The 13,461-nt window shown below is 43.8% G+C and overlaps 1 protein-coding gene across 2 annotated transcripts in view; it reads left to right on the top strand.

Annotated features, from left to right (window-relative positions):
• The window catches only part of LOC135700138 (chaoptin-like), a 247,733-nt gene that overhangs the window by 150,072 nt on the left and 84,200 nt on the right, over positions 1-13,461 (top strand). The window lies entirely within an intron of this gene.

The raw sequence follows: 13,461 nt of genomic DNA on the forward strand, positions 1-13,461 counted from the left end.
CTTCATTACCTTTTTGCAAGGTGTCTGCTTATTAGTTGACTTATACATTTTATGAATAATCAGCAATAGAAATTTGCCAAAAGGTATAAGGAGATTTCTATCCGTGTACGTTACCGAAAGCAAATGAATTAAATGAAACTAATTAGTGCACTATGTCCTATTACCTTGTCATATTAAAATTGTAACTCGAAAATAAATAAAATGCTGATACATAACCATTTATTTATTAAACAAACTTTATAGTTTGCATTCACTTATTGATAGATGGGCTAAGGTTAACCAAAGCACAGCATACTGTTACAGCCATATCCAAAACGTTGATACCGTGCCGATTCAAATTTCGGACACTTAAACTCGAATTTCGGACACTTTTAAAAGTTGATTATCTCGGTCGAATATGATCCACATGTCTTGTAAATTTTAAATTTTTTTGACTAGTGCCCTCCACGATCATCTAACATTATTACTTTGTTTCTAACTGGATGTAATATTTAATTAAAAATGAAAGTGTCCGAAATTTGAATCGTCCGAAATTTGAATCGGAACGGTACCGTTATGTTTGTGATTCATCATGGTAATACTAACAGGGCCTTTGAGTATAGTGTATTTTTCTCGTAGTGCTCCTATGGAACGCTCAACTTCATTTCTCACTGAGGCCAAAGCTCTTGTTCGCTCAACAGCAACTGAGCTAAGCTGTCGCTTCTAGTGGAAGAATCTGGTACACTCAGAGCAGCATTTTTATCGTGCATCATTTTTTGTATTGAAAAACCCCGATCTGCGAGAATCAAATCATCCGGTTGAATTTGGTTCAGATATCCACAGGATTCTGTTATCTGTTTATCGGATTTTCAACCGGTGTATGGTTTAGAAATGTATGAAATAGTTCCAAATGGTGTAATACTAATCAAAATTTTCGTTGCGTAGTGATTTTTGTAATTTGAATACATTTTCAGCATGGCATCTTTAGTGCTAGGCTTTTCTGATAAAATCTCAAAGCAATCAATAATTGAAGTTATGCTCCTTGAAAATACCTTTTTAAACTTTAGTGGAGTATAATAATCCAAAAGCTCTCTACCAGGCCACTTTACAAGCCTTTGTAGCTGCTTGTACAACGAATACAATCCTGAATAAAAATATTTACTTGCTGTTGAAACATTAAAGAGATAACCTATCGTCATAAAACACAAATTCAATCTGAGGTGGATAAGAACCATAATAAAAACTTGTTCTTTGCTTAGGACCTGTGATGAAACCAAAATGCCTGCATGGACAAAGTCGTATAAAATCTTGAGCGTAGTGAAATTTGGAAGATCAGTAAAGTGGCGAGTTTTTGCATCGTTTCCATCAAAAGTACTTAAATCAAAGCACACAGTTTGCTGCCGCTTCTTCCTTCCCAATGCAAGTTTCAGTCGCTCTATCTCTGCATCTTTGTTTGCTATTTGCTGTTCTAATGTCTCGTTGCTATCTGCTGAATCCATGTCCTTGACATCATACTGTGTATGTATATTCATGTTTCCCTCGTTGATGTATTGAGCAGCGTACATTTGACATATTTCCAGGTGTTCCAGGTTTGCAATATCTTGCGTGCTAACTTCCATATCATCATCCAACCATTCCTCAGTCGTATATTCAAAATCCGCATCATCCTCCAACCACTCTTCCAACATTGCATCCAATACTTCTTCTTCTTCTTCTTCAAAAACTGCATCATTTTGTGTATCGTCGTCGTTTTCATAACCGCTCACGTTCCATTCTAGTAGCACCGAGTTGCTCAGGTCTGTACATTTAAGGTCAAATGTGCTTTCATCTTCTTCGTAGACAAGGAACTGGTCCATCATTTCAGCATCTGCAATTAGTAATATGTAGTATTTTTTTTAAAGAAGTAAGCTACAACCGGTAAAACTAAATAAACAAACCTTCCGGAAAATATTGGTTTGCTTTAATCTCCGTGTCACTTGGTAGCTGTCCAGAATCATTATAATCGAAGACGAATTCATCGTTTTCATGATCGTTAACGTTCAAGAATAAATTTGGATTCCAGTTCACCTTCTCGCATTCATTGAATAACGCGGGTTTCCCTGGAATTGTTCATTAATCAAAGGTGCGAATTCAAATATTAAAGTCAGTAACTCAGACAGTTTTTAAACTTAGTTACCTGTTTCAAAATGTTTACTACACACTTTGGCAAACTGGTAATTTATGTCGGTGCGGCCGATAGAATTGGTCCACAATTGGCGTCTTCGTACCTGTGCACTGGTCCTTCCAGTAGGAATCTAGTCGAAGGAAAATCCGCTCTCGGATTTCGATTCGCAGTTCGTGATGCAACAACCATGTACCATTTTGAAGTATTATTATTATTTAACTTTATTAATGAGGCTTTCAGCCTTGGGCTGGTTCGCCTCCACATTTTGAAGTATCGATCCTCAAGTAAATCAGCTGACCTCAAATAAACACGAGAGCTGGTTTGACAAGCACCTGCCAAACGTCAAACGTAAAAGCTACCCACTTGTGGGTACTACCCACTACCACCCACCATGAGCGCTCGTAAAAAGCTGATACAGCTTTGCCACTATATTGATCAGTTCACGAAGATTTGCCGCACTCTTCTCTCACCCGTAAGTTTTGACAGTTTTGGGTGGTTTGTTTTGGCTCCCATTCGTTGCTATCTCTTTTACTCAGAAGCAAAATGATAGGGAGCAAAAAGTGAGGTTAGGGACCGTGCACTGATCTATAGGCGAGAAGGTCGCGGGGGGTAAAAGTGCGGTTTTAGAGCAAATTGTAAACAAACTTGGTCGCTGTCCCATACAAAAATCCAACATGGCTGAATCATGAATTTGACACATTAGAACACCTATATGTAGGCACCTTGAGCTGGATAACATTACTAGTTCGTAAGGATACATCTCTAAAAGCGTTGGGCACTCAGCGCATTGTTAACCTACGTAAAAGTGACTCACTTTCTGAATAAGATTTGTTTTCAGTGAATGTAGCAAGACTTTTGAATCAAATGTTACTAGCGCTGCATGGTGAGTGAATTCTGAACTAAGAGGCCAATCATGCGATAGGTATTGTCCATCCAATAACTTCACTGAATACATAAACCTGCTTTCTGGCCGTACTGTCAAGTTAAAACATGGAATTTGATGCAAATTTAACACTGAGCTTGACTATCCAATATCCAATTTCTAGCCGAGATGGCAAGCTAAATACATTGCAAACAAATATTACTCAGAGAATAAGTATCTTTTTATAGTTGAAGATGCTAATTTCAAATAACAGACTGTAGTGGTAATTTTTATACGATAGATGGAGTAGATGAAAGCATAGAGTTGATAGTTCCGTTAGAGTACGGCAGTGTGAAGATTGCATATAGATATTAGAATAGCGAGCTAGGACAACTTTTAAGGAAGGTACAAATCGGTTTTTTCATCTCTCTTCACCAAACTCCCCCTTTGGAGTGGGATGGTGAGGGGACAGCCCTATGGGGTTGTACGCAATGGTGACGTAGGACTAAGTGGTCTTATATAATAAATCTTATTTGTTAACTGCAGCAGGAGCTTGTGTTTTGTGTAGGAATAGAAATTTGAGCGGGGTACTCTATGTTTACACTCTTTAGTATGACGCGCTTGACATAGATGGCCCACAGCGACTCACGAAGAGCTACTGATTCAGATCAATAGTTGTGCAGCTTGTTCCTCCTTCTATGGATGGTCATGTGGGCTGCAGCTCGCAGCTTGCAGGTAGCCTTTCGCCGTGTACTTGAGAACACCACCACTCACCACGCGGTGATTGAATAAACACCGTTTATTGAGACCGGATGGAATTCAACTTTAAAATCTGTGTAAGGGAAATCGCTTTTCGCAGGCAATCAGTGATAATTTTACTTTTCAAAGCAACAGTTGCACATTCGTGCAATTTTCAATAGCGACATTTAAAAAAATGATAAAGTCTTAAATTTAACAGATGTGTAGAAATACATCTGATTGATTGGTGATAAAATTATTAAAATTAGTCCGTAGGCAGCTGAGTTATTAACGTTCAAAATCTTTCATTTTTTGTTACATTTTCCATTTTCGGTTTTCACAAAGTGTACCCCCAGGCTCTGCAAAGCTACAGCAAATGAGCCGGGAAAATAAACGCATTATAAAAAAAAAATGTACCCCCATAAAGAAATCATCGACGTAGTCGTACGTCAAAACAAACTCATGAAAAATGCATACAGCTCTGAATACACCTTAAAGATCTAATAAACCAGTAAGAAAACCAATTAATTTAGAGCAACTACCAAACGCACCCATTGTTGAATATTAGTTCAGCTGTGCTCCCGCGGGCATCGAGCTTATATAGCAAGAGTAGGTTACCCAACGCGTTGGTTGTGGAGTGTGTCAGCAGAAACACACTGAGCACCGGGTGTAGAAAAAAGACAAAACATGAAAACTATCCACCACGAACTGCCACCTACAAAGCTGAAAGTCAAACAAGGGGGCATCGGGATGGACGAGAGAGGTGATGCACATTTCCAAATGAAGCGCGCGAGAGAAGATCTCCACCGCTGCTGATCCAAATCCAACCGAAAAAAAAGAGCGGAGCTTTGTGTTTTCATCCTTTGTGAGTGTGAATAAATTGTGCGGTTTTCCTCCATTGCTTCCACCATCCGCTGGCGGCCAGCGTTGCCAGGTCATTTTCAGGAAAATCTGGTTAAATATAAAATCTGGAATAATTTGGTAGGCTCTGAAAAATACAAACTACAAAGAAATCCTTCTTTTTATAGTGCTATTGAAATCAAATTGATGTACCAATCTCCTGATAAAACCGGTTAGTACAATCGTTTGGGATCAAAACACCAGAATCTATTTGATTGCGATAATAATTGCAAGTTGAAATTAATTAGGGGGAGGAGGGGCATAGTGAACAGGTGGGGCATAGTGAGCATCCCGCAGTTTGGCTCGGGATCTCCAGCTGCATGAAACAAATCAACTGGTAGTAGGATCAATATCATTATGATATTGATCCTACCACCAACCAATTTGTTCGGAACGGCCGGAAGTCCAAGATGGTGCATGGGATGCTCACTATGCCCCACCTGTTCACTATGCCCCTCTTACCCCTATATAAAGGAAAAAACTATGTTGTTAAAATTGTTAAACCATTGTTTGGGAGGGAATTAGATATCTTTGTGGACTGTATTGTTGGTACAGTATGTGCGATAGTGGGCCAGGGTTGTAGTGTCTGGGAGTCGTGATTTCAAATTCAGAACAATTTTCAAAAAGTCCTGTGACTCACCAACAAACAACCGTGTTGCTTCGTTTCCCATAGATTGAGAAACGCTAGACTAGGGATCAAGCAATAATTAAGCATGTTTGAGGAGTCGGACCGGTTTGGGTCAGAGTCGAAGGCATTATTGAAGCATCTGGAGTCAAAATCAGTGGTATTTTTACTATTCGTCCTGTACACCATTACTGCTAACTCCTAGGCCGGAAATGCCTCCAACTCCGACCCGAGTCTGACTCGACTCCACAGCCCTCAGTAACACAAAGGCTTTCGGTGAAATGGCGTTCGGTGAAATGGCGTTCGGTGAAATGGCGTTCGGTGAACTGGCATTCGGCCAAATTTTCCATAGTAAATTTTTTTTTTCGCCCCTCCCTAGCTCAAAACCTGGCTACGCCCTTGTATATAATGGAAACCTTCGAGTTCTACCCCTGCACTTGTATGGACGCGGACAGGTGTATAATGAGATACGACCGGGCGCACGGTCGCGGTTGACACGGTGTGTGGGATTCTTACCGCACTAAAACCTCCGCCTTGCCCTTTTTCCACCGGAACCGCTTGTCGTATTACTTCGGAGGGGGCTGTGCATTACGTACCTCACTTTACCTCAGCTAACTGGTACTTCCACTTCACTGATCGTCTCTCCGATTTGTGAGCCATTTAGCTCTCAGCTTTGCATTCTACTCGGCTAACCCCCGGCGGTGGATTTCACTTCGCACTTATGTGAGCACATTACTACTTTCTAGCTGGTCCTCTCGCCATTTTCGCTGCAGCGCTGACATGATCTGCGTTACTGCTCTGCTGACGGCGTTAAAGGTGCCCCCCTCTCGACACATTTCTTCGACGACATTCTCCGTGCTAAGGGCGAGCATCTCCGCTCGCACAGCATCAAATCTAGGACATTCGAAGACCACGTGCTCTGGTCAATCTTCCACATTCCCACACTCCGAACAGAAGGGTGACGTTGTCGGTCCGAACCGATACAGGTATTTCCTGAAGCAGCCATGACCAGACAGGAACTGCGTCAAGTGGAAGTTGACTTCTCCATGCTTCCTGTTCACCCAGGTCGAAAGAATCGGTATTAGCATGTGTGTCCATCTACCGTTCTCCGCTGCATCCCACTCCTGCTGCTACTTAGCTATCGACACCGTTCTCACCATTTTTCGTACTCCTCTGGTTTCTCTCCTCATATAGCACACGTAGTCCTCCGCCAAGGTGATGCCGGTTGGGATCATACCGGCGATAACGCATACTGCCTCCATCGAAATGGTTATGTACTCACTCACGACTCGCATGGCCATGAGCCGGAATGTACTGCTCAATTTCCTTTGGTTCTGCTTCGTTTTCAGCGCTTCAATCCAGACTGGACCTCCGTACCTTAGTATCGATGATGACACACTAGCCAGAAGACGCGTCTTGCTGCTGCTTGGACCAGAATTGTTCGGCATGATTCTGGCTATTGCGTTGATGGCTTTCGCCACCTTCTCGCACGCATATTCGATGTGGCTGTTAAAGTTTAGCTGGTCGTCGATCATCACTCCCAGATACTTTAGCACACGCTTCGAAACAATTGTGGTTTCTGCCCGCTGCACTGCTTTACAGTTACTGACCAACATCACTTCTGTTTTGTGGTGGGCTATCTGCATCCAGTTACCAATCGTATCTATCGCCTCGGCCGCCAGTATTTCCACTTCTTCCAGGGTCTCACCTATTACCGTCAAGACGACATCGTCCGCAAAGCCAACGATCTCAACTTCTTTGGGCAGCTTGAGCGTCAGCACGCCATTGTACATTCCGTTCCACAGCGTGGGACCTAGAATGGAGCCTTGTGGAACTCCCGCCGTGATCCTTACCGATTTTTGCCCCGTGTCTGTCTCAAAGACCAGGACCCGGTTTTGGAAGCAACTACTTAGAATCCTGCAGAAGTAGTCTGGCACCCTCATGCTATGGAGCGCCTTGGCGATGGCCTCCCAGCTGGCGCTATTGAATGCATTCTTCACATCAATCGTAATGACGGCGCAGTATCGAATTCCATTCCGCTTCTGTTTGGAAGTTTTCTCGGCTCTGTCAATCACTGTCCGAATTGCATCCACCGTCGATCTACCTTTCCGGAATCCAAACTGCCTCTCCGACAACCCGTGTTCACTCTCACTGCATTTCGTCAGCCTATTCAGGATGATCCTCTCTAAGAGCTTTCCGACAGTATCCAGCAAGCATATTGGCCTATATGATGCAGGATTGGCAGCACCATCCTGAACATGTCTGGGAACGTCTAGATCGCCGTCTTCAACGTTGGGAATTCCATCCGGGCCGGAAGCTTTCTTCGCCTTCAACCCTTTCGCTGCTGCTAGGAGTTCCTCGTTGGAGACTTGTTCAACGTTCTCTCCATCTTCCTCGTCATATGGTGTTGGGTCATGCTGTTAGAAAAGTCCCTCCACGATGACTTTCAGCTTGTTGGGGCACATTTCAACCGGCATCGCTGGACCTCTGATCTTTGCCATCGCGACTCGGTATGCGTTGCCCCAGGGGTTGGCATCCGCATCTCGGCACAGCTCCTTGAAACTGTTTGACTTACTCAGCATTATCTTTCGTTTTAGTGCTCTGTCTGCTTCAGTTTGTGCTCTCTGAACGCGCCGTTTTGCTATAAGAAAACTAGCACGGAGGGTGCTAATTTCCTCGTTCCACCAGTAAGCTGGACGTCGCCTGTTCGTTGGCTCCAGTTTTCTCGGCATAGTTGTGTCACATGCCCTTGCTAATGATTCGGTCAACTCGTTCGCGCTTAGGCCCGGGACCCTTAGAGCTTCGATGAAGAGATCTTTATTGAATGCCTTCGTCTTCCACTTCCGCTCGCTTACTTTCGTCCTCCGCATTTCCACCGGTGTCCGTTCGCCGATACAGTACTGGATCGCCTGATGGTCACTAGAGTGTTCTCTTCGCACACTCTCCAGTTCATACTAGCCACTACTGCAGAACGACGTAGCGACGTACTGCAGAAAGTGACGTCGATAATGGATTCCCTACCATCTTTGCAGAAGATGCTGATGGTTCCTAAATTGGCCAGACTGACGTTTAACTTTGTCAGAGCTTCCAGCAGGCTATAACCTCTTGCGTTGGTACACCTGCTCCCCTAATCCACTGCCCAAGCATTGAAATCTCCTGCGATGATGACTGGACGGAGACCTGAACTCTCCAGTGAGCCCATCTAGCATCTGATGGAACTGCTCAATTGTCCATCTCGGGGGTGCATGGCAGCTACATTCATAGATTCCATTGATTTTGGCGATCATGAAACCTTCGTATGAGCCCGCCACCACTTGTTGAATGGGATACCTGCTCATGACTTGTATGGCCGCCATTCCTGCTCTATCCGCCACCCAGTTACCATTATCGAGAGGGACTCGATATGGCTTTGTAATGATTGCAACGTCTCTGTTTCCGTTGTCGACTGCCAGAACAGTTGCTGTGCTGTGTCACAATGATTGAGATTTATTTGGGTTACCTCTATCATTGCTGGCCCACCATCGCCTTCTTGAACTCTGGGCACCTGAAACTTCCCGTCACATGGCCGTTTCCGTCCTCCTTTTTGCACAGCATGCACCTCGGTTGCTTCGTACAGTCTTTTACAACGTTCCCCTTCTCTCCGCATTTCCTGCACAGATCAGATCTGTCAGGCCTTTGCAGTTTCTCATCTGGTGACTGAAGCCCATGCACAATGAATCAAGGTTGGGTGGTCAGTGTGCCCGTTTAAAGCCATTTCTCGGGTGTCTCCCAGGTTGCATTGCACCTTCAGCGCACTTTTCAACTCGTCCTCCGTTGTCCTTCTGTACTCGACCACTGACCCCTGGGATTAGGCTCTTACGTTCGCCGTCCTGCCAAGAGATCTTTCGACGAGCTCCTTAAAAGCTGCGCTCTTAACCGTAGGATCCCTTTTCAGCTCAAATAGCATCTCACCTTTCTGGGTTCACCTGGTTTTCACCACGTTCTCGGCTAGTTGGTTCAACTCCGGATCCTCTCTCACTTTCCGGAGGAGCATCACCCTTGCTTCTCTCCCTGTCTTCCTTCTTCTTCTCTTTCCTCTTCTTCCTCCCACCGCCACCCACCATTTTCTCCCATCTCATTGATGCCTTACTCGTCATCCCTGCGTTTTCTGGGCACCTCCTCATATCCTGGCGTGTCCCTATCTCTCTTTTCAGGTCGTGGATTTGTGGGTTCCTTCGGCGTCTCATGTGCTTCAGCCAGTCTTATGCTCTTCTTGGCCTCCAACAGAGCCTTTTCGGCATTTTCGGCTCTTTTTTCCACTCTTGAAATTCTCGATCTGCCACTGTTATGCCGGATTCGATACCGGTCACAAGTTGCTTGATCTCTTTGTGTACGTTGTTTTAATCCTTAACGAACACATAGAGTTCATCGATCTTGCTCCTGACCTCCGTCATTTTGTTTCTCCCAAGCTGCAGATCTTGAGATTTGCTACTACTGGGTGTGAATATCTGGCTTAGCCCAACGCCTGGCTGCTCTCCTTGGAAACCTTGGGGTCCTTGCTGCTCATCTTGGGACTTACTGCTGCTGCTGGAACTCGCAGTTGCCATCAGGTTCGACACTGGTGATCTCTGCAATATCCCGCATCTTTTATGCAGAATGTGTGAAAAAGGAGGGACTTCGGATGTTAATCAAAATGCATATATAGAGGTACCAGACATGTTTTGCAGTGTCAGGTACTTTATTTTGAAGTCTGTGAGAGGGAAATCACAAATAGAGTGTCATTAAAATACATGGCATGTTGAGAAATTGAACTAGTGAGGGCAAATTTTCTCTCTCAAATTTGAATTTTTTGGCTCTCTGGTAGGTCTGGTAGTGAAGTAGGTAAAACTGTATGGGGAAAAATCATTTTTATTTAATTGTAGCTTGTTTCACAATAATTTCCGGGAAAAACTAAACGACAAAGTCCCTGACTAATTTATATAGGTTGTTGTTCACTTTTTTTGACCGGAATATGCACCGAAAACGAATTATTCCCACAAACTCAATTTCTATATGGGGATTTTTATCACTTCCTACCAGTGGAACAGCGCCATCTCTGTGGAAAATAGCCGGACGATATGATTACTATTTCGTTCGTTTTAAGTTTTCGGTTTTTAACTAGATCGTTTATTTACTAAGCTCAGTTCTCTGTGACACTTTGCGGAGCCAAAAATCAGTGATGTTTCATTTTACATTTTAAACAACAGTAGTTCTAGGTTAGTTTTGGGTACCAATTACTCGTGGTGGGCTCGAGGTTAATGGGTAACAATTTCGATTGGAAGGAGCTAGGCAGGAAACAGGTTTCTGAAGCCTCCTTCAGATACTACTCTCGGACGGTTGACCAAATCCTGGCTGGGCAGGGGCAAGTAGCACAGAAACAGGGGGATATTAAGACTGGGACACAATGGCCGGAAGTTGGTTGGAAAGGAGGGGATAGTCACATCAGACTCTAACATCAGACAGACAAAGGAATTCGTAGATCGCCTGCATGTAGGGAAGATCACTGGTTCCCAATACATCTCTTACTTCACGGAAGGGTTGTCCACCTCGGGCCACTAGGGTATCCAACAGTCGTGCTCCGGAGGCTTAATTACCCGGGCAATATCAAACTGCGTGATCGATGTCATCATAACCGGTTCTACAACTACATATATTGCTGTAAACGAGGTTTATTCTGTAGAGATGTGCTTCTAGCGAGTAGTGGTTGGACATAAGTCTTGACATCACGCGAATGAATCCCCGACTTACATCCAGACCTTTGAACCACGCTCTCGAAGAAATATTTGGAATAATGGAATGTAACCACCGCCCAAGAGAATTACTTGTCCAATCGTTTTGCCAACTTAAAAGAGAAATGTGAAATTCTTCTATTCCTTTGAAAGGAAAAAAGATGAGTGCCTACCTTGTTTCATCGACCGAATAGCCTCGATCGAACTGAGAACTATCCGAGAAGATGAAGTAATGGTCTATGGGCATGTCGGAAATCATCCCCAATGCGAAGTTGATTGCTGCTAGCTCAGCAACATAAACGGAACAACATAGGGGAAATGACGGCTTCGGCATGACAGACTATTTTCGGCAACACAAATTGAAACACTATTTTCACTGGATTTTCTTACGAAAACACTTCGCTGAATGCATGCAAACGATTCTTTATGCTTTCAGCTTCAATTTGACTATATTTTTACCACTGAGAAAAAGCAATCTAGCAAGGTTTTCTTGAAATGCAACACACGCACTACAAATTGTAGCTGATTTCGAGTTGCCGATAATAGAACAGCAGATTAACATGCAGTTCAAATGGAACGGTTGCCGAAGAAAAACTGGTTGCCGACAATACTCGCTCTCACTAGAGAAGATTGGAGCTTTGTAAAAGCGTTTCAAAACAGTTTTTGACAATTCTTTCGACTGAAATTGTTAGAGCAGCTGGCAGCAAAAGATTGTAAACAAACCAATACTGCAAATGTGTGCGTTCCTTAGAGAAAAAGGCTATAGAAAGAAGGTCACTGCTTAGGTTGCCGAGAATACGTAAATTCCCCTATTTGATGAAAACCGTTTCGTTTGGTTTCGTATCGACCTTAAAAAATCTCATACCGCATATCCTTACTGGCAAGACGACTGAAAATCGGCAAAATCCATATATGACCTTCTGGCAACGCTGCTGACGGCTACGATCGCAGTGGGTGGACGGAAGAATAAGAGAGAGAGCGACAATGGGTGAGAGAACAAGGGTCAACGGCAGCAGCGACCGGCGAAGAGTGGGTGTGGGTGGCGTGCGGTTAGAGAGAATCCCTTAAGAAGAGAGAGATCGCAGAAAAGTGTAAAATAGCGAGTTAAAGAGAAATGGAGTAAAAGATGAATATCGGTTCCGAAGAGTCCGATTATTATTATTATTATTTTTTGAGCGAAAGAAGCAAAGCAGAATAATCGCCCCGAAAAAGAGGAGGTCGGAAAAGTGAACCAAATGAGGATCTAATGCTGGTTGATTGTACAGAGGAAACGAACGGATGGAGGCGTCAATGTGGAAATGATGAATTGGTTTCGATGAAAATTTGAACATAATTTGTTTATCTTGTAATCCTACTTGTGTTTTGGAAATATGCACATAATTTCTGACAGTCTTGGTAACAGTTACTTGCGAATGTTGTGTAATGTACTTCGACATTGCTATGAAATCATTCATTTTTCGCTTAGGTGTGCACGGTGATGTGCAACCTAACCTAGCCGGTCCGCACATATTTCACAATGTTATCTGCTTTCAACGATCGCACCGTGCCTAGTTTTCCGTCCAAATAGCAACAAAAAAAAATGGGAGCAAAAACCATGCTGATGCGATGCCCCTTCTTGTAATAGGTTAGGTACCATTAAAGGGAGTGTCCAATCGTTCTACCGGCGCAATATCGGTCGGTGGCGAGCCCGGAAAGGCAGAAGCAGAAGTAGTTAGTAACAGCTCTTCCATATGTTCCACTAAAGAACGGAACGGAACCGATTAGACCAAGCCCAAGCCCAAGCCCGTCGTGTTGCCCTTTGTGAGAGTGATGGACTGAGCCCGGGGGGCTGTTCTTCCATTCAAATTTCTTACCACCGAGAACAACCCTAGCGTGGAATTTCCCTTCATTACACAGGCGGGCAGCAGAGGGGCAAGATTTTTCCTTCCTTCAAAAAGTGTTGTGCTGTGTTTTGCTGTTAAGCCCGGTTGCGACGAACGATGGGTTTAGATGGGTGCCGCCACCTCCGCCACCGCCCTGTGAGGAATAGGTTTAATGGTACGGAAGATAGCCATCGGCCGTGGTCGTCATCGTCGTCGTCGTCGCCTTCAACAACATCGTCGCACTGTGTTTGCACTATTTGTAACCTCCAATCGTGCTCGTGTTTGCTAGACCTAAGGTATAACGAGAAGGGCTCCGGTCGGAGGGTTTTGCTCGAGTGTTTCAAACAAATGTTGAACTATTTTCCAACTGGGTGGTCGGAACTTCTTTGTCTTTCCAAATCAGTCTGCAATGGAAAGTATGGCTGGCTTTCTGGCATAAGTAATATTTATATTATGCTTTACGGTTGATCAAAATCCTCGAATTCTACAAAAATTAAAAGCATGAGTCAATAAAATCAGATCAATTCTAAAAAAAACAGCACCAAATGAATGCTATTTGTGAATTTCAAATAATTACAGGACTC

This window comes from Ochlerotatus camptorhynchus, unplaced genomic scaffold, assembly GCF_037179485.1.
Source record: "Ochlerotatus camptorhynchus isolate MF236.1 unplaced genomic scaffold, CSIRO-AGI_Acam_v1.1 ptg000129l, whole genome shotgun sequence".
In the NCBI taxonomy this organism is placed as follows: Eukaryota; Metazoa; Arthropoda; class Insecta; order Diptera; family Culicidae; genus Ochlerotatus; species Ochlerotatus camptorhynchus.